The sequence below is a fragment of the Danio aesculapii genome, chromosome 10, assembly GCF_903798145.1.
Source record: "Danio aesculapii chromosome 10, fDanAes4.1, whole genome shotgun sequence".
Classification (NCBI taxonomy): Eukaryota; Metazoa; Chordata; class Actinopteri; order Cypriniformes; family Danionidae; genus Danio; species Danio aesculapii.
In genome coordinates, this window is record NC_079444.1 from 27,520,757 (window position 1) to 27,543,610 (window position 22,854).

Below are 22,854 nucleotides of genomic sequence, written 5' to 3' on the forward strand. Positions count from 1 at the left end.
GAGACAGTGTCATAAACACATTCATGAGAGTTACTGACCAGCGTGAAAAAAAGTAAACGGAAATAAATCAGAATCGATTGCGAGTGGCCAAAAGCTCTCAGACTGCCTGAGGGCGGCTATAGGCAGTGAGTGTACAGAGAGACATTTACACATTCTCTGCTCAAACCATCTTCAACAACAATCTCCCGCAGACACAACATACTCTAAAAACACACATAAGCATATTCATAATGGCCCTATCAAATATTAGATATTATTAGGTAAATATTAGGTATTCAATTGAGACTATATAAGTCTCAATGGTGCACTGGTCCACTGAGAATAATGGTGCACTTGGTGCACTGACAATAATCTGCTCCTCAACACCAACAAGACCAAGGAGCTCATTGTGGACTTCAGGAAGGGACGAACAGGCTCACATGATCCCATCCACATTAATGGGATGGCCGTTGAGCCTGTCTCATCCTTCAAGTTCCTGGGCACCCACATCTCAAAGGACCTTTCCTGGACCACCAACACCTCCAGCCTGGTCAAGAAGGCTCACCAGCGCCTATTCTTCTTGAGGCAACTAAAGAAATACCAGCTTTCATCAGCCGTCTTGGTGAACTTCTAGCGCTGCACAATAGAAAGCATCCTGACCAACTGCGTCACAGTCTGGTATGGAAGCTGCTCTGTTGCTGAGCGTAAGGCACTGCAGCGGGTGGTGAAAACTGCCCAACGCATCACAGGGACTACACTGCCAGCCATTGAGGACATCCAGAAAAAACACTGTCTGCGCAGAGCACGCAGCATTCTTAAGGACACCTCTCACCCTGCTCACAGACTGTTTTCTCTCCTGCCTTCCGGCAGACGCTTCAGGCTCCCCCGGACAAAAACCAGCAGACTGAGGAACAGCTTTTTCCCCAGAACTGTCTTCCTTTTGAACTCTGCCCCACACTGACTCTTTTGCCCCCCCAATACACCCCCCACACTCCTCTAACTTATACTCCTCACAATCACTGCACTATTTAACATTTGCACATTTAAAGTTTGCACATATTCATTGCACTACATTGCACTGATTCACTTATTTGAACTGTACATACCCACTGCACATGGACATTTGTAATTGTTTATCTATATGCACACTCCTGATTATTAATAGCATCCTGTACATATATTCATTTATTGTAAATCTGTTCATAGCTAATACAACCTGTATATAATGTTCATAGTACATCCATCTGTAAATATTACCATAGTTTTTCTATAACTGCACTTTATAACTTATACCTGTATCCTGCACTTGCTGCTATTGCACTGCTGGTTAGACCGAAACTGCATTTCGTTGCCTTGTACTTGTACATGTGTAATGACAATCAAGTTGAATCTAATCTAATATAAACACTGAGGACGGCATTGTGCCGAAACATTTGTTTTTTTATCACCCGAAGAATATATAAATAAAAACAGTACGAAACAATTACTTGATGAGTGTGAATCATTATCTTTTTGACTATATACACATTCACACACACACACACACACACACCACACTATGAACACACAGCTAATAATAAAATGCTATATGTCAGGCCACATAAGCAGTTCAGTGCTCCACACATTATTAAATAACAGTAAAGCCATAAACAAACATCTCCCTCAGGGTTATCTATGATTCATTTAACGCCATTTATGACATCTGTGTGTCTGTCACAGTTCGACAAACGGTTTATTCACTTGACACGAATGCTAATGTAGCGCAGTGAATGGTGATGTGGGGGAGGGGTGGAGACATGCGCAGGTCAGCAGCAGCACTAGCTCTGCGGGCCTCAGCAGGAGTCAGAAGAGCTATTAGAGGTCCACCCACATTCTGATTTTTCTGGGTCTGGTTGTTTTGTGTGGCCTTCATTTGAGAGGCTACCAAAAGTCAAAGACACAACTAGGAGAAGAATCCTTGCAGGAATATCAACATTTAATTGTGGTAGTTGTATACAAGATTAGGTGAGGTTCTTAAACGGGTGTTACATTATCGATTTATTTATTCATTCAGTTTTAAACTAATGGGCACTGGGTTGTTATAGCAGTTCCTTGTAAATGAAATGAAATGAAATGAAATGAAATGAAATGAAATGAAATGAAATGAAATTAAATTAAATTAATTAATTTTATTTTTATATATTTTTTTATTTTGTTTTGTTTTGTTTTGTTTTGTTTTGATGCCAAGCCCCCCTAACAATCCTAACTGGTAGACAACCAAACACAAATCAGACAGTATCTTAAACATAATGTGGTAGCTAATAATGCAATAATAATATTGTTGTTTTTATTATTATTATTATTATCATTATTATTATTATTATTATTATTATTATTATTATTATTATTATTATTACTATTAATTCAGCTAAATAATTCAATGACTATTTATTTACTGATTTGCTACATGACAATGATGTAAAAGTCCATTTTGAAAAAGTCACACAAATCTACACAACAATTTTAAATTGACCAACATTTACACATATCTGTAAAAATGACCAAAAATGTTGTATTACACATTGTATGTCAGGCCAGTTTTAGGCACTGTGACCTTGTTAATAAACAGTACGTGTAGGAAAATTATGACGTCGTCGACACAATGGGGCTTTTGCCTAATATTATTTACTTTGTGTTTAAGATGTGTCTCCGCTTTTGGATACAATGTGAAGTGAATTCCCACTTTGCTGATGAGCAACTCTACCACATACTCTGACATTGTTGGGTATTGTTGTTTCTTGTGTATGTATTATATAACAAGCCTGATCTCATGAGGAAATTGAACTATTTTTTACATTTTATTGCTTATTTTAGTTCAGTGGCTAATTCGTACAAATTCATAGTTCAGTCGTACGATTTAAAAAAGAAGGCATGGAACCCAACCCTGCCCCTAAACCCAACCGTCGTTATTGGTGGATGAGTAAATCTTACTAAACTGTATGAATAAGAATATACGAATTCATATAAATTGGCCACTAAATCAAAAAGTTACTAATTGCTGTGAAACTCTGTTAATATAACTGCAGGTTAACTATGTTTATTTATAATAACTTTAACTGTTAAAGTTATTAGTAATTAGTTATTCTTTATTTAAAGTTATTAGTAACTAATAAAGATATAGTAACTAATATAGTAATTAATAACCTTAACTATTCTGATTTTGATTGTAATGCAATAATGTGCACCTTTTGTAAAACTGCTTTGAAACAATAATTATTGTGAAAAGTTATACAAATAAATTTGAAATCTTGATTGAATAAAATTGAATCTTGTTTGCACTAGCTTTAATCTACACTCACCTAAACAGCTACGATATACAAGCATGATGTTAGCGTTTTCAAAGACTTTAGTTTACGGGTGTTAACAAATGGCAGTATTTTTAAAAACATCCAGGAAAACATCCACTGTTGTCATGATGTAAACATACCGGCAAAATGTATTAAAAAAAGTAAAAAAAGTCCAGTTTTTTGCCTAAAAATGCTGTCGCTTACGCAACCCCTTAAATCCTTTGAACAATTTCCAATCAACTTTTGTCATTTTTAGAGAAAGGCCAGACTTGAAATCATGTTCAAAAGACAGAGGCAGAGAAATAAGACTGTGGCTTAGTTGTGGTCATGTGGCCCTAATTCGATTACATTTATTAAATTCAACTCACTTTATGGCCAATTTCTTGAGCCATATCAGAACACACCCAGATCATTCGTTCACTCTCTTCCTCTCACAAAGAAACCTCCAACACAAGGAATAAATTTCCACTTCCACAGTGCCAACTACAGTATTCACATATAGTCTCTTTACCACCTCCGATTTCTGCAGGCTACGGCGAGAGCTTGCCTGCTTATTCATCCAAAACAGATTCAAAAACTGCTCTTCACCACAGCGGTCTTTCCTTGTCATAGTCCAGTTGCTCTTATCATACGTGAAGTCAGGATTTGGGTATTGAAAGCTGTTCCTTGATCATCGCTAAAGGAGAATCACTCCCGGGAGCTATTGAAAGCCAGCACAGAAAGGGCCTGAACCGCTGAACGTCTGCCCTGCAGGAGGCTCTGGATTCAATACAACCTGGAATTTATGTTACTCTGTGTGTAATGCGTACTGGACATGAAATATCACCCCATCTGTTCTTATCATAAAAGCCTTGTGCACTTCTCTCATTCCACTGCCTCCTCCTTCCCTCTTCGTTCGGATTTTGCCCAGCGTGATTCTTCATCTCCTCTTTCTGTTCTCACTTTCCCATTGCCTCAAAGAACCCCTGCGCGGCTACCTGATCAATAGCGTCTTTACACGTTCACCTGGAACCGAACACCTCCTGGTTCTTTTGCAGGTTAAAGCCTAGAGGATCCGCCTGAGGGTGATGCAATTTAGTTCATGGATTTCTATGCCCTTCTATAGTTTCGACGATAAATACTCTAGTCTTCTGTAAATTCAATGGTAATTTCAAATTCTCTGCTGGTTTTTTTGTTAAGCTTGGTGCTTTGCTGAAGTTCCATCCAGAATGTTACATCAGATACTATCCAGAGAGAGCACTATAAAACTCTTTAAGGGTTTTTCAGGCAGCAAAACAATAGTGGTACAGTATATATTGTAGCTTTGCGTCCTTTTTAATTGAATTTCATTTCATTTTAACAGGTATAAAAAAACCACAGTGCCCTCTCATGAATATATTAATTATTTCAATTCTTATCCACGTCAAGCCACCAGGTTAAACCCATTTATCAGTGGCATGTTTTTAATTGATAATTAGATCATATTAATCCTTAATCATTCATTCGTTTTTCTTCAGCTTAGTTCCTTATATATCAGAGGTCACCACAGTGGAAAGAACTGCCAACTTTTCCGCCATATGTTTTACGCAGCGGATGCTCTTCCAGCCACAACCCAGTACTGGGAAACACCCATTCAATCTCTCATTACGGCCAATTTAGTTAATCCATTTCACCTATAGCACATGTGTAACGAACCAGACAATACACCAGAGGTGCGAGCAAAATAAGGACAGTTTAATAGGCACAAAGTCAAACAAAGGCAGGGTGGAGCAGGCTGGGCTTCGGCTTGTGCGCAGCACTGGTATGGCATACGAAGGCTCGGGTGAGCACAGAGGGAGCCTGCAAAGCTGGCTGGTGAGAAGGCAGAGGAGGAGAGCTGGCAAACACTGACAACCCCGGTTGAGAAGAAGTCCAGTTTAGACACTTTCGGGCTGGAGATCGTCGGGCAAAGCAGAGTGCAGGTAAGGGCTGAGAACATATACTGATTCACGCAAGACAAGACAAACTTAGACAGGGCAAGATACAGAGGGAGAGTGACATCGGGAGGTGATGCACAGATAATGTAAACGTACTACAAGAAGTGTAATAATCTGACACTGAAAAAAAGAACACATAGGTAGAAATAGAGGAGCTAATATGCTATGAGTAAAGGCAGGTGCCAAAGCCATGATTGCAAATAGAAAGGCTCTACAGCCGAGAAAGGGGAAAACAACGCTGAAAATGAGGGAATTAATGAGATCAGACCTGGCTCATGACAGCATGTCTTTGGACTGTGGGGGAAAACGGAGCACCTGGAGGAAACCCATGCAAACATGGGGAGAACATGCAAACTCCACACAGAAATGCCAACAAGCCCAGCCGGTACTCGAACCAGCAACCTTCTTGCTGTGAGGTGACTGCTAACCACATTTTTGTGGTGAACTATCCCTTTAAGTATTTTTTCCAACATCATGAAGAAACTTGCAACATAACTGGTTAGGATTTAACAGTCAAAGAGTATTTATTCATGCCATAATAAAAGCATTTGCTATGGCAAAAACCCACAGTATAATAGGAATCACATTGCAAACATCGCTTGAGACTGCTCTTCTCCGAAATCTAGAGATAATATACTCTTGTGAAATCCCTCCGAGGAAAAAAATATTATCCAAAGCACTATGAGATGTTTGAAGGCCATTGAGAGAGATGATGCATCTAATATAACCACTCAGACAAATATAACGAGATCCATGTTTGTGTAGCCTAGCAGTCAGAATTTTATCCAAAAAAACATCAACCAAGAGTATTATCAAGCTCTAATGTCATCCAACTGCCTCTTAGCAACTAGTGATCTTTTTTGTCGACCTCAAGCGAAGGCTATGCTGCAACGGCCTTAAAACAAACAAATCAATATCTCTAGAATAATCAAGATTACTGGATTAAAGGCGAAACAACAGAGTCATGATAACCAGCTACTGAGGCGGAAGGAAAGAATCGCATTACAAGCAATTAGCTGTGAGCTGCTGGACACAAATGACTTGAACGTGATCACATTTTTCTCCTCTTGCTCCAGTCAATTTTATGCTTCAAAAGCATTTCAGCTATGAACACGGAGCTTATACTCGGGAATTACAATCAAATCAGTTTAGTCTGGCAAACTATACTCGGCAGAGGAGAGGAGGAAATGATGTCATCGTGGAGAACGAGTTAAGAGAACAGGCGGAACAGCCTTTCAAAAGGATTTTCTTGACTGTAGTTATTATAATCGTAAAGAATCTATGAAATAAATGGTCAGGTTTGAGGGGATTATTGCAGTTTTTATATTCACGGATGCACCAGAGGCCGCTGTGTATGCTTTTTCAGATCTCAAGTTTCTTTCGAGAGTGTCATTCACGTAAGTTCACCAAAGGCCGCTGTCAACTGACTGATTTACTGGCTGACCAACTGACCAATCCCACTACCCTCTTCCTTCCATAAACCAATAGTGTTTTAAAAAGCACCGATTGACCCGACCACCCACTTCCCCAAACCGAACCGCAGTGTTTTAAAAAGCAATCCAAAAAAGGAAAAGCCCTCAACTGATTTTGCCGCATTCTCACCCTGTTATTTACTTGTTTATTTTATTTTTTTGGCTTCTGTTTTTGTCTTACCTGCTTTCTGGAACCGTTCTTTGCCAGACTTGAACCCCATTGTCGCGGTCAACTCTGCTAAGCTTTTCACATACATGTCGAGCTACTGGACAAACTGGTAACAGCGGAAAAGACGTCCATATGGAGGTGCGCAGTCAGCTGGTAAGTGAAAAAAGGAACAGCATCATACCGGCTTGTATTGTTCTGTTTAAAGATAAAATGCAGCCATACTTAGCTCCGGATACATAATTTGTGATCTCCAGAAATGTCTATAGGGCTATGTTTCAGAATGAGCCTATGTTGGAAATATTCGTTTTTGTAAACACACTTTATGATGTACCAGTTAATAATATGCTTCGTTGGCCTGGTTTACAACAAGGAATGGCTGGAGTTTCTAAATAAGCCTACACAAATTGTATTTTAAAACACTGGTCTTCGATTCCAGTCAAGATGTACAACAGTTGATCCACAGAGAGCTGAATTCCATCTCTATGAGCCGATCAAGACCCTTTTTCTGGAAGCGTTTTGGCCAGACCAATGGAAAAACAAACACAAACGCAGAGAACTACCAGCTTCTCCATTGACTCATATCTCCACTGAAGCTTCTACGAATGCAATAAAAAACTGAAAAAATGTCTTATGCAATGGAATTCTGAAGAAATGTTTGGTTAGCAACCTCTCCTCAAATAGGAGGAAAATGGAAGGAATGAAGAGAATGAAAAAAAAACTTAAAGTATCTATAGATCTTATTTAATACTAAGAAAAACAAAATGTATGTGTTACAGTAATAAACAATGTGTGCAGTGCATTTAAAAGGAAGAAAAAAATCCAGGAGTTCAGTATTAAGATTTGGTGTCAGCTGTCTGTGAAAGTGAGTACTCTGACCGTGCATTCATATAGGGCTTTGGCATCAAAGCTTGACCGAGGGCGTGTCTGAAGTTGGGGCTGACGCAATCATCATAGCAGCATCAGCCAATGAAATTAGTCCGCAATCGGCTACTGTCTGAGCTGGGGTATTTGCATAAAGCGATCTGATTATTAAATATTATTAAAGTTCAGAGATATAACATATTTACCTCAGGAGTTTCCCTAAATGAAACAGTGAATATTAACATTACCATGAAAATATTAATAAAGGAATGAACACATTAAGTGCGTTTATTTGCTGTAATTTGTATTAAAATCTGTTTTATTTATATTATGCAATGTATATTTATGATGTGTTTATGCATAGTATATATTTTGAAAAGGGGAAAAAATAAATCATTGTATGAATGCTGTAAATTGTAAATAAAAGTGACCATCAGGAAGAATGCTGCATCTCATTTCTCACAGGACGCATTCTCTGTTCTCGTGGTCTCCCGAATTCGTTCTTCCGAGGACAACTGGCAAGACCGGTCTTCACAAGAACGCAAGTCCGTTCTCTGCACACTTGGAATTGAGAAACAGCCTTAGTATACCTATAAAGAGCTTGATTAGCTTGTTCAGGAGTGTTTAATTGGGGTTGGAACTAAAATATGCAGGACACCGGCCCTCCAAGACCCCTGTTAAACTTTAACTGTTAAAAGCTATTAGTTACTAGTTAATTAGATAAAGTTATTAGTAACTAATAAATTAATGGTAGCTGATAACCTTAACTCTTCCTAATTTGATTGTAATGCAATAATGTGCACCTTTTGTAAAGCTGCTTTGAAACTTATTGTGAAAAGCGCTATACAAATAAACTGTCATTTACCCTGTTTATGACTCTGCAAGATTGTGATAGAGGATGTCACATTGTCCTTCTACAGAAAAAAGTGTGTCTGTGTGTGTGTGTGTGTGTGTGTGTGTGTGTGTGTGCGTGTGTGTGTGTGTGTGTGTGTTTGTGTGAGTGTATACAGCTTTTCCTAAAGGGCCATTAGTTTTTGATGTAGGCTAAGTGGGCCGCTTTGACTGACGTGCAGTTTTAGCGCTGCTGCTCTTTAAGTGCTGTAGTGAGCTGCAATTAATACTGGCTCCGCAAGTGCTCTGACTGACAGCAACTGTCCGACGCATTACAATCCAAACACGTAAACTGCCTGCGCTTCATTTCAGCAGATGAACTGCCCGTCCTCGAGCTGACGGACAGGCGGCAGGCGGGATGTCTATTATCCTGTCTTTAGCCCAGTCGCTACCACAACAATGCTTAACAAGCTTGTCTGCGAGGTTAACGCCTTACCCAATCCTGTCAAGCCGAGACGTTGTAATACATGGCGAGCGGAAAAAGAGCTAATTCTGTCCCTTCCGTAGAGGGAGAGAGAGAGAGGGAAAGATGAGCAAGAGGGAGAAATTAGAGACGTACTGTGATAGGGGGACATCATGGCCTAGTCTTGTCAAACAGCATTAAGACTCAGAGGAAAAGGAAGCGCTGGGGGCTGACAGGAAGTAGCATTAGCATTACATTAGCACCATTATTACTGGCTGTGCGTATGAGCGACTGTCACACAGAGACAACATTAGGGCAGATTTCTGTGGCAGAAACACAGACAACAGAGAGAGGGGAAAGAAAGGGAAGAGATGGATAAGCAACGCCCAAAAACTGAATGAGTACAGGCCAAAATGTAGAAAGGATTTCCATACTTGGTAATAATCATGCAAAGAAACATGTTGCTAAAAAGATTCCTGCTCTGTCAACTTCTTGATGAATGTAATGTGTATTTATATAGCGCATTTATAGTGTATGGCCATACACCCAAAGAGCTTCACAATCATGAGGGGGGTCTCTTCACACCACCACCAGTGTGCAGCATTGTCCACAGGGTCAATGCAGGAATCCTAAAAGTAATTTCAATACCCTTTTAAGACTTTTAAAGACCTTCTGGGAAAATTTTAATACCTCATCGCCACTTCAATTTCTAATCAGTATCAAACCTTTAACTTAATAAACAGTTGTTAATAAACAGATGTAGTTAAATCAATCAATGGAGCACAACTATGCAACAGAACTCAGATAAGCTTAGAATAAACAAAGCTTGAAAGAATTAATTACCCAGTTTTTTTCAGCGATAGGCTTCAGCTACTGTTTAAACTCGTCTTTCTCCAACCAGGAGTACGCAAACTTATGTTTTCCCTGTCTGTTTCGATCTATGGTTTTGGTACATGTGGAGAGCGTCACATCACCTTCCCGCATTTGTCGCAAATTACATGACATCACCCGAACGGAGGAGCTTGGCTGGACACGCCCCGGCTAGGGTTGGGTTGATAGACGATGCCACTGTCCTTCGTCGATGGCTGATAGCCATCGCGATCTTCCGCCCTGCCCCCGTCACAGCAGCAACGCGCTCACAAAAAATACAAATGGCCCCATTTAGCCGTTTACACTACTGTGTCTTGGTTTTAAAATGGCACTTTACAAAAAAAACAATCCACGTCCACACTGGCGTTTCATCTAGCATTTCTGAAAATACCTCCTTCCACACTATACCGCTGATAATGCACATCACATGACCACCCACACACACAGAAACACTCTGTCATGCGCTGCAGCGTCATGCCCAGAGAGCAGTGCATGTCGGATAGTTTATCAAGGATGTACCGCTGGATCGTGTCTGACTATAGTTGTTAAACTTGAGATTTAATTCATCTTCTCTCTATCTAACGACACTTCTGTCTTTTGAATCTATCAGGTAACGTGTCACATCATCAGTACACTGCTCCAATCTTGCTTTAACGCTTGTACTTAGCAATTTTAGCGAAAACCTAAGATATTGTTGGTTGGGTCCTGTTGGTTGTGCACAATTTTTTACCAAGTTTGTGGACGCCATTATAACGACACAGATCACTCTGCCTATTTATACCAGAGTCCCGTGGAAAAAGTGATTGACAGGTGGCAATTTGTGTGTAACTTATCTTTAATTATTTATGATTTGGTTATGGGTAAAACTAAGACCATGCGAGTATTTTATCAACTTTTAATACTTTTTAGGACCCGTGGACATTCTGGTCCCCTTGGATGATGCGATGGCAGCCACAGGACAACAGTGTCAGTGCACTCACCACACACCAGCTATAGGTGCAGAGGAGAGACAGTGATAGAGCCAATTCAGTGAATAGGGATGATTGAGAGGCCATGATCAGTAAGGGCCGATAGAGGAAATTTGGCCTGGACACACAGGTTACACCTCTACTCTTTACGAGAAGTGCCATGGAATTTTTAATGATCATGGGTCAGGACCTCGGTTTAACATCTCATCCAAAAGATAGTGCTCACTGACAATATAGTATCCCCTTCACTTTATTAGGGCATTCGAACTCACACAGACCACAGGTTGAGCGCCCACTGCTAAACCTCACTAACACCGCTTCCCACAGCAACCTAGTTTCCCATGTGGTCACCCATCCAGGTACTGACCAGGCTCAGCCCTGCTTAGCTTCAGTGAGTAACCGCTCTTGGGCTATGTAATATGGAATATGTGACTGATCAGTTTAACAGCTTGATTTTTATAAACTTCTTTAGTACTCAATATATTATTAAAGAAACAATAAAAATAAACATAAAAAGTGCTGACTGCTTATTAACTGGTTTTTGTACCATAATTTACACAACCCACCCAAACAATATGTTGGTCAAATTCCTAAGAAGTCACGTCATTAAAAATTTCAGCATAAAAGTTGTCAGAACTAAGATCGAGGTCCCTCATGGTAAAAATTAGAATTTCAGATGGACACCTTATACCATGGGTGTCCAAACTCGGTCCTGGAGGGCCGGTGTCCTGCAAATTTTAGCTCCAACTTGCCTCAACATACCTGCACGGATGTTTCTAGAAAGCCTAGTAAGTGCTTGATTAGCTAGCCCAGGTGTGTCTGATTGGGGTTGGAACTAAACTTTGCAGGACACCGGCCCTCCAGGACCGAGCTTGGACATGCCTGCCTTATACAGTTTTGCAGTTGGTCAAGCCAAAAAAAAAAACGATATTCCATTACCAGATGTCATCTATGTTAGACTGTTTAAATGAGTAGAATTTCTTATTTGCCTATTTTACAAATAGACAACACATTTTTGTTTAGTCTTTCAGGTGGAAACTTTACCTTTATTAATCTCCTTCAGATCAATTTGATTTCAGTTTAAACTAGTTAATCGTATTTAACACTACATATAATGTTGATTAAAACAGAGAGAATGAGGATTTTCATGTGTTTTCAGCAGATTTTATCACGCCAAAAAAAGCTTTTTTAACAAAATTCTTTCATTCATATTCTTTTCAGCTTAGTTCCTTTATTAATCTCGGGTCGCCACAGCGGAATAAATCCCCAACTTTTCCGGTATATGTTTTAGGCAGCGGATGCCGTTTAATCAACAACCCATCACGCGGAAACATCCATACACTCTCATTCACACACATACACTACAGCCAATTTCGTTTATTCAATTCACCTATAGCGCATGTCTTTGGACTTGTGGGGGAAACCGGAGCACCCGGAGGAAACACGGGGAGAACATGCAAACTCCACACAGAAATGCCAACTGACCCAGCCGAGGCTTGAACTAGCGACCTTCTTACCGTGAGGCGATCGTGCTACGCACTGTGCCACTGTTTCCCAAAACGCAGAATGAAACTGAAAATTCTGTCATTATTTTACTCACCTCTCAGGTTTTTCCAAACCCATTTACTATAATTGTTCTGCTGAAAACAAAGGAAGATATTTAGCAGAATATCAATAACTAAACAGATCATTCCATCCATATCTACCTTTGAGTTTAGCAGCACAAAAAAAATGACTCTATATAGGTTTGGAACAGTAAATGACAGAACTTTTATTTTTTGGGTAAACTATGAAAATCTACCTTAAAAAAATCAGTTGTCTTAAATTTCAAATGTTCAATATTCAAGTAAAAAATCTATTCAAAACTACTTTAAACGTTATTTAATATTCAGTATAACACTTGTCATTAATTCTAATTTACATCAAATTCAATTAGTTTTGTCTTACGATTTAAGTCTTCTAATGAAATATTAAAGAACTTTAAAACTTTGCTTAATTAGTAACCTGTTCATGATGGGAAGAAACCATCGCAATCCAGAAAAAGTTCATCTTGGAGCATATTCAGATGCCTCCTGCAGACACTGACTCTGACCACTCAGGGCTATGTGTAAATAAGAGGACACACTGATCAGGACAACAGTGGCCCTGTGTCCTCTTCAGCACTGTCATACTGTGTACATTTCTCACACACACAACTGAACACAGCTCCCAGCGGCAAGGCCAAAGAACGTGTGTTTGTGTCTGGCCAGATGGGCCTCTCAGCATGTAACACACACACATGCACACACACAAGGAGAAAAAAAACACTTCACATTCACACACAGATACTGACTCATAAACACACACACACACAGCCTCCCAGGCGAATGACAAGCATGCTAACCTCATCTGATTAGTGCATGAACTCAGACACACACTTCAGCTCTCCATGCTAGAGCTGGCCCACATGGCTTCTTTTTTTTGGGGGGGTGACTTGTTAATATTTAATGTATACACTACATACACAAGCGGCCAGAAGTGATGTGCATATTGAGGAATGTGCAGAAGAAATGCAGCTCATCAAGATATTAATAACTGATTGTGTTGACTATAAAATTGATAATAAAAATATAATTAACTCAGATACCCATATCAGCTTCACATAATAATGTCAAAAATGTTGTGTAAAAACATTCTTATTCATTATTTGATGGGTATAAAGAAAAATTTAAAAGTCTTTATTGTGATTTTTGATCATGTTAATACATTAACTTTCTTTTCGGCTTAATCCCCTTATTAATATATGGTTGCCACAGCGGAATGAACTGCCAACTTATCCACCACATGTTTTATACAGCGGATGGCCTTCCAGCCGCAATACATCACTGGGAAACATCCACACACACCCTTTCATACACTACGGACATTTTAGCATACCCAATTCACCTATACCACATGTCTTTGGACTGTGGGGGAAACTGGAGCACCCAGAGAAAACCCACGCGAACGCAGGGAGAACATGCAAATTCCAAACAGAAACGCCAACTGACCCAGCCGAGGCTCGAATCAGTGACCTTCTTGCTGTAAGATGAACGTGCTACCCACTGCACGACTGCGTTGCCCATGGTAATATATCATAGATTAAAATAAAAAAAATTATCTATTACAAAAAAAAGGCACTTTTTAATTTAAATAAATAACAATGATAAAGTCAATACTAATTATTACTATAAATGACTCTTCATTTTGCTAGTTATGTTTGTTAAATGCTTTAAGGAATGTAACTATTTTACGTATTCTCAGAAACATGGTTAACTCGCACAAATTGTTTGAATGAGACTGTTCATATTAATACAGTTTAGCTACTAAATCAAAAAGTTACGAATTGACCTGAAATTGTGTGGTATCATCTGTATATTAAGACTTTATTTCTGCATGTTCCACATCCACACCTAAACATAACTACTGTACAGATTTAACCGCTTTACTTATACAATCAATGCACAGTAATTATGAGTCAATAACAAAAAGTCAATATCAGGAGGACTAATATTATTAAATAAAGAACCCCAAAATAAAGCGAGCTCCTTTTAAACAGTATCTGATATGAAGTGTACACAGCTGTCGTTGTGGTTATGACAGCTCTTGTAATGAGTATTTCCAAACATGTCACATTCCTGCAGTCTCTAATTACCAGTGGGTTATGAGGCATTGGTTCATATATCTCTGTCATACATGCCTATAAGAGCTTGACAAAGAGTGGTTGTGGAGAGCAGAGCAAAGCAGAGCTGAGTGTTTGCTTTTTCTTGACGGCAGGCTTTTATCAGGAGAAGGCAATATGTCAGGTGTTGAGACTGCTGCTGGCTTTATGTTTATATATGACTGCTGTTGCTGGACCTGCATGGGATTTACTGCAAAAAGGACTGAGCCTAGAAAGACCCTGTCTGTCAGGGCACCTGAACAAGTCTGATTAACACATAATTATTTTTTTTTTTAAATAATAATAATAATAATAATAATAATAATAATAATAATAATAATAATAATAATAGTAATATTTAAATATTACTTATTTAATTATTAAAATCTTAAATAATATTAAATGTAACAATATTAATAATAATAATAATAATAATAATAATAATAATAATAATAATAATAATCATATAATATGATGACAACTGCAAAAAAAAAAATAAATAAATAAATAAATTAATTAATTAATTTTGTTGTTGGTGTTGTTATAATAAATGCAAATCATTTCAATGTTAAATAATATTAAATATAATAATAATTATAATAATAATTATTATTAAAATAATAATAATAATAATAATGTGTTTTTTTTATTTTACCCTCATGTGATTTAATATTAACAAAATATATTTTAAAAAATGCATATACTATACAGGTTAATGCCCCACATTAAAAAAAGCATTTACGGCCACACACACACACACACACGCATACATACATACATACATACATATATATATATATATATATATATATATATATATATATATATATATATATATATATATATATATATATATATATATATATATATATATATATATAGTTTTGTCATTTTTTATTTATTTGTTTGTTTTTTGATTAACAAAAATTAATAGTCACTGCCATCATAAAATAATTAAGATCAAATAATAATTAAGCCCCTCTCTGCTTGGTTTAGTCTGATCATGTGATCAAAATTATCATGTAAATTATATCCTCAAAAGCTGGTTCCCCTTTCCCATTAATGTTTAACACTTTACCAAAACATTTGCATTTTTTCATATCAGTAAGCTGCTTGTCTCCTAATCTCACTGGTGCCTTTTTGAACTTTGATGTTTAAGAGTGTGCAGACTTCTCTTCAGTCGTTTCATTATTTGGGGATTTTTGGTCAAAGCACCTATTGGACCATTTTGAAGGTGCAGTGAGTTTTTGATTGTTTTTCTTAAAAATTAGGATAATACCTGGCTACACACATTATTCCTTAACCTCTTAAGGCCCAATGTGTTTTTTACATGCATTTTTTATTTCTCTTTGCTAAGCTCGGGCTTATTGGAACCTAATTAGAATAAAAATTTAAGTATCATCTTTTGATATCATGTACTTTTAGGGAAAAATGATGTCCATACATGTGGACTCATGGTCCGAATTTACAAAAAACACTTTTTCCTGAATTTTGTAAATGCATATATAACAGAGAATTTTTTTTTTAACTTGCTTTGACTATCAGAGAGTAAAAACAACACTTTTCCTATTTTGGACAGTTAAAAATAGGGTTTGGGACACTTCATATGCTGCAAAACAGTTGCAAGATGACACCGTATGTCTGTAACAAATTATAAAACATTCAAAGTATTTTTAATAGCCACTTAAGAGCTACAATGACAATGTGCTGTCCCCGTATGTCGACCCTCAAGCCCTAGGAGGATAATATCTTCAGCATACCAATTCAAAATAGTTCTAAGTTCTCGCCTTCACTTAATCAGAAATGATACGTAATCAATTATACTTCCTTAGCCTCGTCCAGGATTTTTCTCTGCGTTCAACTCAAGACACTGGGCCAGACTCCAGCATCTGTCCATACGACACTATTTGACCGATGCTTTGGAAAATAGTCTTATGGTAATCCTGTTTTCCTTTTCAGTATGTGACATAAATGCTCCTCTGTAGTGGACAGCTGTTCAGGGCTCAGGAGAGATGGCCAGGGCTTCTGAAGCCGAGACTGTGAACAATATTTTGTGTGACAGCGATATAAAGGTGAGTCAGAGCTGTCGACTGAGTCAACTCAGCAGGAAACACTGAGACCCATCTGCTGGAGCTTCAAAACCACACACACACACACACATAGATATATACAGACACTCACCATTACAAATACACAAAGGCGGAGAGTGCAAGATGGGCTCCACTAGCTGCAGGAAAAAAAAAACTGGACTCTGGCCTAGAAATAAAAAAGCATTTTACTTACAGCTTGGTTAAAAAAAAACTATAACGAAAAAGTTGGTTGGTTTTGTAATACAAGAAAATTTTGTTGGTCCAAAATGGACTATGGACAAAATGGACAAAATGGAATATGGTCCAAAACCTGACAGGTGGACAAATCTAAGCTTGTTTTTAATAAAACAAATATAAATATGCATATAATAAATGATACTGCTAATAATAATAACATTATACAAAAGCAAATTGTCATGAATAAACTTAACCCCCCCTTATTTTTAATTAATCCTTTATTTCTTTTTCATTTGTAAAGATATTTGTGTATTGCTGTACATCCTGCGTGTTTTAAGCAATGTTTAAGTGATGCGCACAACTGCGCTGGACTTTAGACCTGCTTGTCTTGTTTAGATCAGCTGGTCTATTGCGCAGTACATTTCAGTTCCTCAAAATAGCAACGCATCAACAATGCGCCTTAACACACCTCTTTTCTAGACCGAAAGACCTATGAGTCCACAAAGTGGCGCAAATGGATTTGCTATTTAAACAATGTGGCGAAAATTAAAGTTGCATTGGTCTGAAAATAGCAACACGTTGGGGCAACCATACCTTGCGCCTGATTGCGCCGGGTGTATGACAGGGCCCTTAAGGTTGAATCCGAAATTTTCATTCGTAATTTTCGTCCGTCATAAAAAAATTCAAACCGGGTTTGATTGTTTTCCACTTTTCGCATCTGAAAAAGGGTGTTTGAGAGGTGTTTTGAGAGTTCAGAGCCTTCGTACAAGCGAAAAGCTATACATAGAATGCCGTCATTTCAGCTACAGATAACTTTATGACTGCATAAAACAAAGAAAGAATGTGGCGGACAGTCGAGAACCCCTATATGCTGGATTCAGTGACTGGCGCATCTCTGCCCTGCTGCTGTTTGGTGTGTGTGTCCATACATTTGACGTACAGCTTATAGTTATAATAATAGAAAGCACGGTCTGCTCTCGTTCGTTGCTTCGACAGGTCAATGTGGCCACCATCTATAATGTCTAGGTACTGCCAGTCTCTTTTTGAGATTTGTTTACATACGTAAATGTGAAGTATCACAAGCAATGTATTAAAGTTTCACTGATTTCCTGAAATAAACTTCGCAGTTCGGAATAATCCATCGCAGCTCTTTGATTGGATGAACACAGTATGCAGCCTATGCTCCCAAACGTTTCTGTTTTTTCGAAATGGATAAATTAATACGCATTGGACTGCGCAAGGTTTGTTTACGTGATGATTTTTTCGCATATTAATACGCACACGAAAATTTCGGCCTTCAGTGTGCAAAGGCCTTTATGTTGCAAAACAATATTACAATATTAAGCAGCACAACCATTTTTCTTTTCAACTTTCTACTTTAAAAACAAATATCTGCTGCACCATAATATGATATTTGCATACAATATTAGGATGACTTTATAAACTGTAGTGATGACGGTTATTTTTGACAGTAGTTTTCCATCACAAGGACATTCTGTATCTTGAAAAGTATTTTAAATAGTGTTCAAATGTTCGAATACATAACACATTGATTATAATAAATTTAACAATAGTAAAAAAGGTTAATTTTACTTTTGACAGTAGTTTTGCCATCACAAGGACATTTTATTTTGAAAGATATTTTAAAAAGTGTTAGAATATTCAACTATGTGAAACATTAATTATAATAAATTATTGTAATAATTTCATTTTAATTCAGTGTAAGTAATTCAGTAGCAAGTAATAAACTGTATCAGCACTCATATTTCACAATTTTACTATTCCCTATATTCAGTATTTCCCTGAATTAAATGCATCAGCATAAGAAAATAAACAGTTTACCAAAATATTTACCACATATTCTTAATCTGTTTACTAGTTACAATTAATATGCTACCATGAAACATCACACTGCGACGCACGCACGCATGCACGCACGCACGCACGCACGCACGCACGCACACACACACACACACACACACACACACACACACACACACACACACAAATGATTGGGCAGAAAAGAAGAGAGAGAGAAAAAGAGGAAGAAACAATGAAGAAAGGGAATTTAATTCTCCAGCATCCAGCATAACTCAAGTTTATGGCCATTGCCTTGTTTGATAAAAGCTTAAAGTGTCCCAGCCATCACTTCCCTCGGACTGCTCCATGAGAGATGGATTTGTTTGCCTTTAATTCAGCCATGGGCAGAATACACATGATGAACGAGAGAGAGAGCTACACAATCTCTCTCTCCCACTCTCTCTAACAAGGACAAATGGTATCTGTATCCTTCCTGTCTACAGCTTCTGTCTAAGGAAAAGTGTGTGTACACCTCTGAGCATGTCTTTAAAGCTATATATAACCCCTAAAAAATATTTACGGTCATGATTTACTCTTGTAATTTCAAGCACGCATGACTCTTCAAATGCAGTGCAAATGCACCATTAAAGGGAGAGTTCAGTTAAAAATACTTTAGTTGGTAATTTACTCACCTCCAGACAATCCAAGTTGTAATATATGTGACTTTCTTCAGTTTTACATTTAAAAACAGCTTTAGCTGAAAATGTGGTCCTTGTGGATTCATAAAATGCAAGGCAATGACAACTGCCACTTAAAGAGTCGAAAAAACACATACAGGCACAAATTTTTGAATAATTTAAATTTGTGAAAAATTAGTAATTTTTTTAATTCACGCAGGATGTCTATTCCCGTATTTGCATTGACTTAACATGTAAATCACTTGCGCATCTGCGTCTGGTGTGAACACAGCATTACTGGGCTGCGTTTTCTTATACAGTTGAAACCAGAAGTTTACATACACTGTATAAAAAGGCACATAACCATTTTAAAAACAAGTCAGATGTTAATGTGACTAAACTTTTTCTCTTTTAGGTAAGTTAGGATTATCAAATTTGTTTATATTATGCTTAATAGCAGAACAATGAGAGAGATATTTTTGGAGAAATTGTTATAACTTTTCTTGAAAGTCAGAAGTTTACATACAATAAGATTATCATGCCTCTGAAAAAGCTCAGATGATGGTGTCAAGGTTTTGGAAGTTTCTGATTGGCTAATTGACAACATTTGAGTTAATTGAAGGCACAACTGTAGAATAGTATTTAAGGAAAACCTCAAACACTCTGCTTCTTTCTGTGACAACATGGGAAAATCAACAAGCCAGAATCAACAAAAAAAGAAGCCAGATAACAATTTGCAAAATTACACTGGAAAGAGACTAATTTTTGGCATGTCCTGTGGTCTGATGGAAATAAGATTGAACTGTTTAGCCATAATGACCAGTGTTACATTTGGAGGACAAATGGGAAAGCTTACAAGCCTAGGAACACCAACCCAACTGTGAAGTATGGGGCGGCAGTATCATGTTGTGGGGGACTAGTCCACTCCACAGCATAGATGGCATCATGAAGAAAGAACATTATGTAGAAATACTGAAGCAACATCTCAAGACATCAGCCAGGAAATTAAAATTTGGCCACAAATGGGTCTTCCACACAGACCATGACCCTAAGCATACTGCCAAATTAGTTAAAACGTGCTTTAAGAACAACAGAGTGAATGTTTTGGAGTGGCCATCACAAAGCCCTGATCTCAATCCTATGGATAATTTGTGGGCAGAGTTGAAAAAGCTTGTGCGAGCAAGACAGCCTACAAATCACCAATTCTGTCAGGAGGAATGGGTCAAAATTACTTCAAACTATTGTGAGAAGTTTGTGGAAGGATACCCAACATATTTGACCAAAGTTATACAGTTTAAAAGCAAAGCTAAAAAAAATACCAAGGAAATGTATGTAAACTTTTGACTGTCTAGAAATTAATAAATTTTTTTTTTTTTTTAATTCTCTCATTATTCTGGCATTTAGCAAATGTAAATCATTTATTTAATGTAATGTAATCTTAAGGGACCTAAAATACTAAATGTTTAGTATGATTTAACATCAGACATTTAAAAAAGAAAAGTTTATGTTCCTTTTTTTAGAGTGTATGTAAACTTCTGGATTCAACTGTATGTGCCGTTTGTAAGTAACGTTATTTGTACCTACAAATTACAGGCAAATTTTTCGCTGTTTCACACACATTTTTAATGAGCTTGTGTTGCACTTATAACATAATTGCCACAGACAAATGGAAGTTCAAATGTGAAACTTTTCCAAAATTGTGCTGCAAATTTGGCAAGCTCTTTAGAAATGCTGAAACACTCCAAATTAATTTATTATGGCCTTATTGAGTTCTAAATTATCTCACAGCAGCTAATTCTTCAATTTGGCCTGAAGTACATCAGGGTTAACTGATGACATAATCTTCATTTTTCGGATGAATTGTTCCTTTAAGGGTGTTTATGAGTGTGTGTTTGTGTGTTCAATGTAGCGTATGTGGCCATCTGATTGCTTACTCTGCAGTGGCAATTCCTCTGTGTAAACATGCCATAAATACTCATTAGTAAAAACAAGAGGATGTCACAAACGCACGCAAACACAAAGAGCAAGAGAGCAACACCTCGCAGCAACAATAACAAGAGTGACTAATTTAATTAGCGCCATAAAACAAGTGCCCAAAAAAAGCCGGAGCCTGTCCTTTTTCTCGTTCATCCTTAATGACAGAATTAATCAGCAGTGTCTTTACACATCTAATCTTAGAGGACACAATCTCGATTATTCTCTCGCTCCACACTTTGGCACTTTTGTAAATCAGTCCACACTTTTGTCAGCGTGTACTGTCTGGAAGACCCAACAAAACCACCAACCCTGTGTCATATTAATTACCTCCTCCGATTAGATCAGTAATAAGTCTTGTGCTGTGACAGAAACGGCTAATGATCGGTGGCAATTACTTGATTTAAATGAGCTCGGCTTTAATGGAAGCAGATTGTCGCACCTCTTCTGTTGTTCAGTCATTCTCGGTGAAGACAGACTGACATTATATGAGGCTTTGAGAAATTAGCATGACTGTAGGTGTACATCATCTCTACACAATCTAATCATGACTTCATTTAGAAAAGAAATTCATAAGACTGCACTGAAACAAAGCAGCAACTTATTAAGGTCAACTGTAACTAGATGGTGTGAACAGATAAAATCCTACAAACAGCAAGGTCATTGGTAAGCCCACACGGAATTAGCAAATTTCCGCAGATTATTAGCCAATAATTGATTTTATTTATTTACTTGTGTAAATGTGTGTAAATTTATATTTATAGGGCATGTGCACAGCTAGTGTTTCTTCCCATACCGATAAACTTCCGGTGAGCGGTTAATGTGACTTTTTCAATTTTATACATTATGTTCCTTTTACAGTATCGATGTTGTAATGTAATTAAAATACACTCAGTTAAATAGACTTCAGCGTTCATTTAGTTGTTCGAGTGTAAAACGAGATGAAAAGCCGTTTACATGCACATATTGTCAGGACCTGCAGAAAAACCATTAAAGATACTGTGGTAAAATAAATGTCCATATTTTAAAGACATGGCGTGAGAAAACAGAATTTAATGCAGTGCTTCTTGTACAATCTGAGACCCACTTTATATCATATATCAATCAGGCAGTGAAGATCGTTGATTTTTTTAAAGAAAACAGACCTTAAATGTTCTGATTTTGTAACGACATACAGTCAGAAGCAGGTTACTGCAAAATTTAAAGTCTTTATTCATACTTCTGCATATACCCTATTAAGTTTTTAATTAATTTCAGTAATATTATTGACTAATATAAAAATGTTCAATTGATTTATTTACAATACAGGTTGTAAAGTAATATTTTCTGTCTTTTAGTAGATATATTAAATGAGTTTGGTTTGTTTATCAAGTAAGTGGATCTAATTACATTTGCATTGTAAACATTAAATACAAGTAAAAAAAGATTTCATAAATTAAGTTTTTAGTTACATCCTCCCAAAATTCTGTGCAGAAATAGCAAAAAAATGTCTGCAGATTCTCTCTGGCCCTGGTCATTAGCGCAAAACTATAGAGTAAAAAACTAATAAATAATACAAATATA

The 22,854-nt window shown here is 37.4% G+C and overlaps 1 protein-coding gene across 5 annotated transcripts in view; it reads right to left on the reverse strand.

The window, feature by feature from the left end:
* The window catches only part of auts2a (activator of transcription and developmental regulator AUTS2 a), a 568,280-nt gene that overhangs the window by 417,457 nt on the left and 127,969 nt on the right, over positions 1-22,854 (reverse strand). The gene's annotated exons all lie outside the window — the stretch shown is intronic.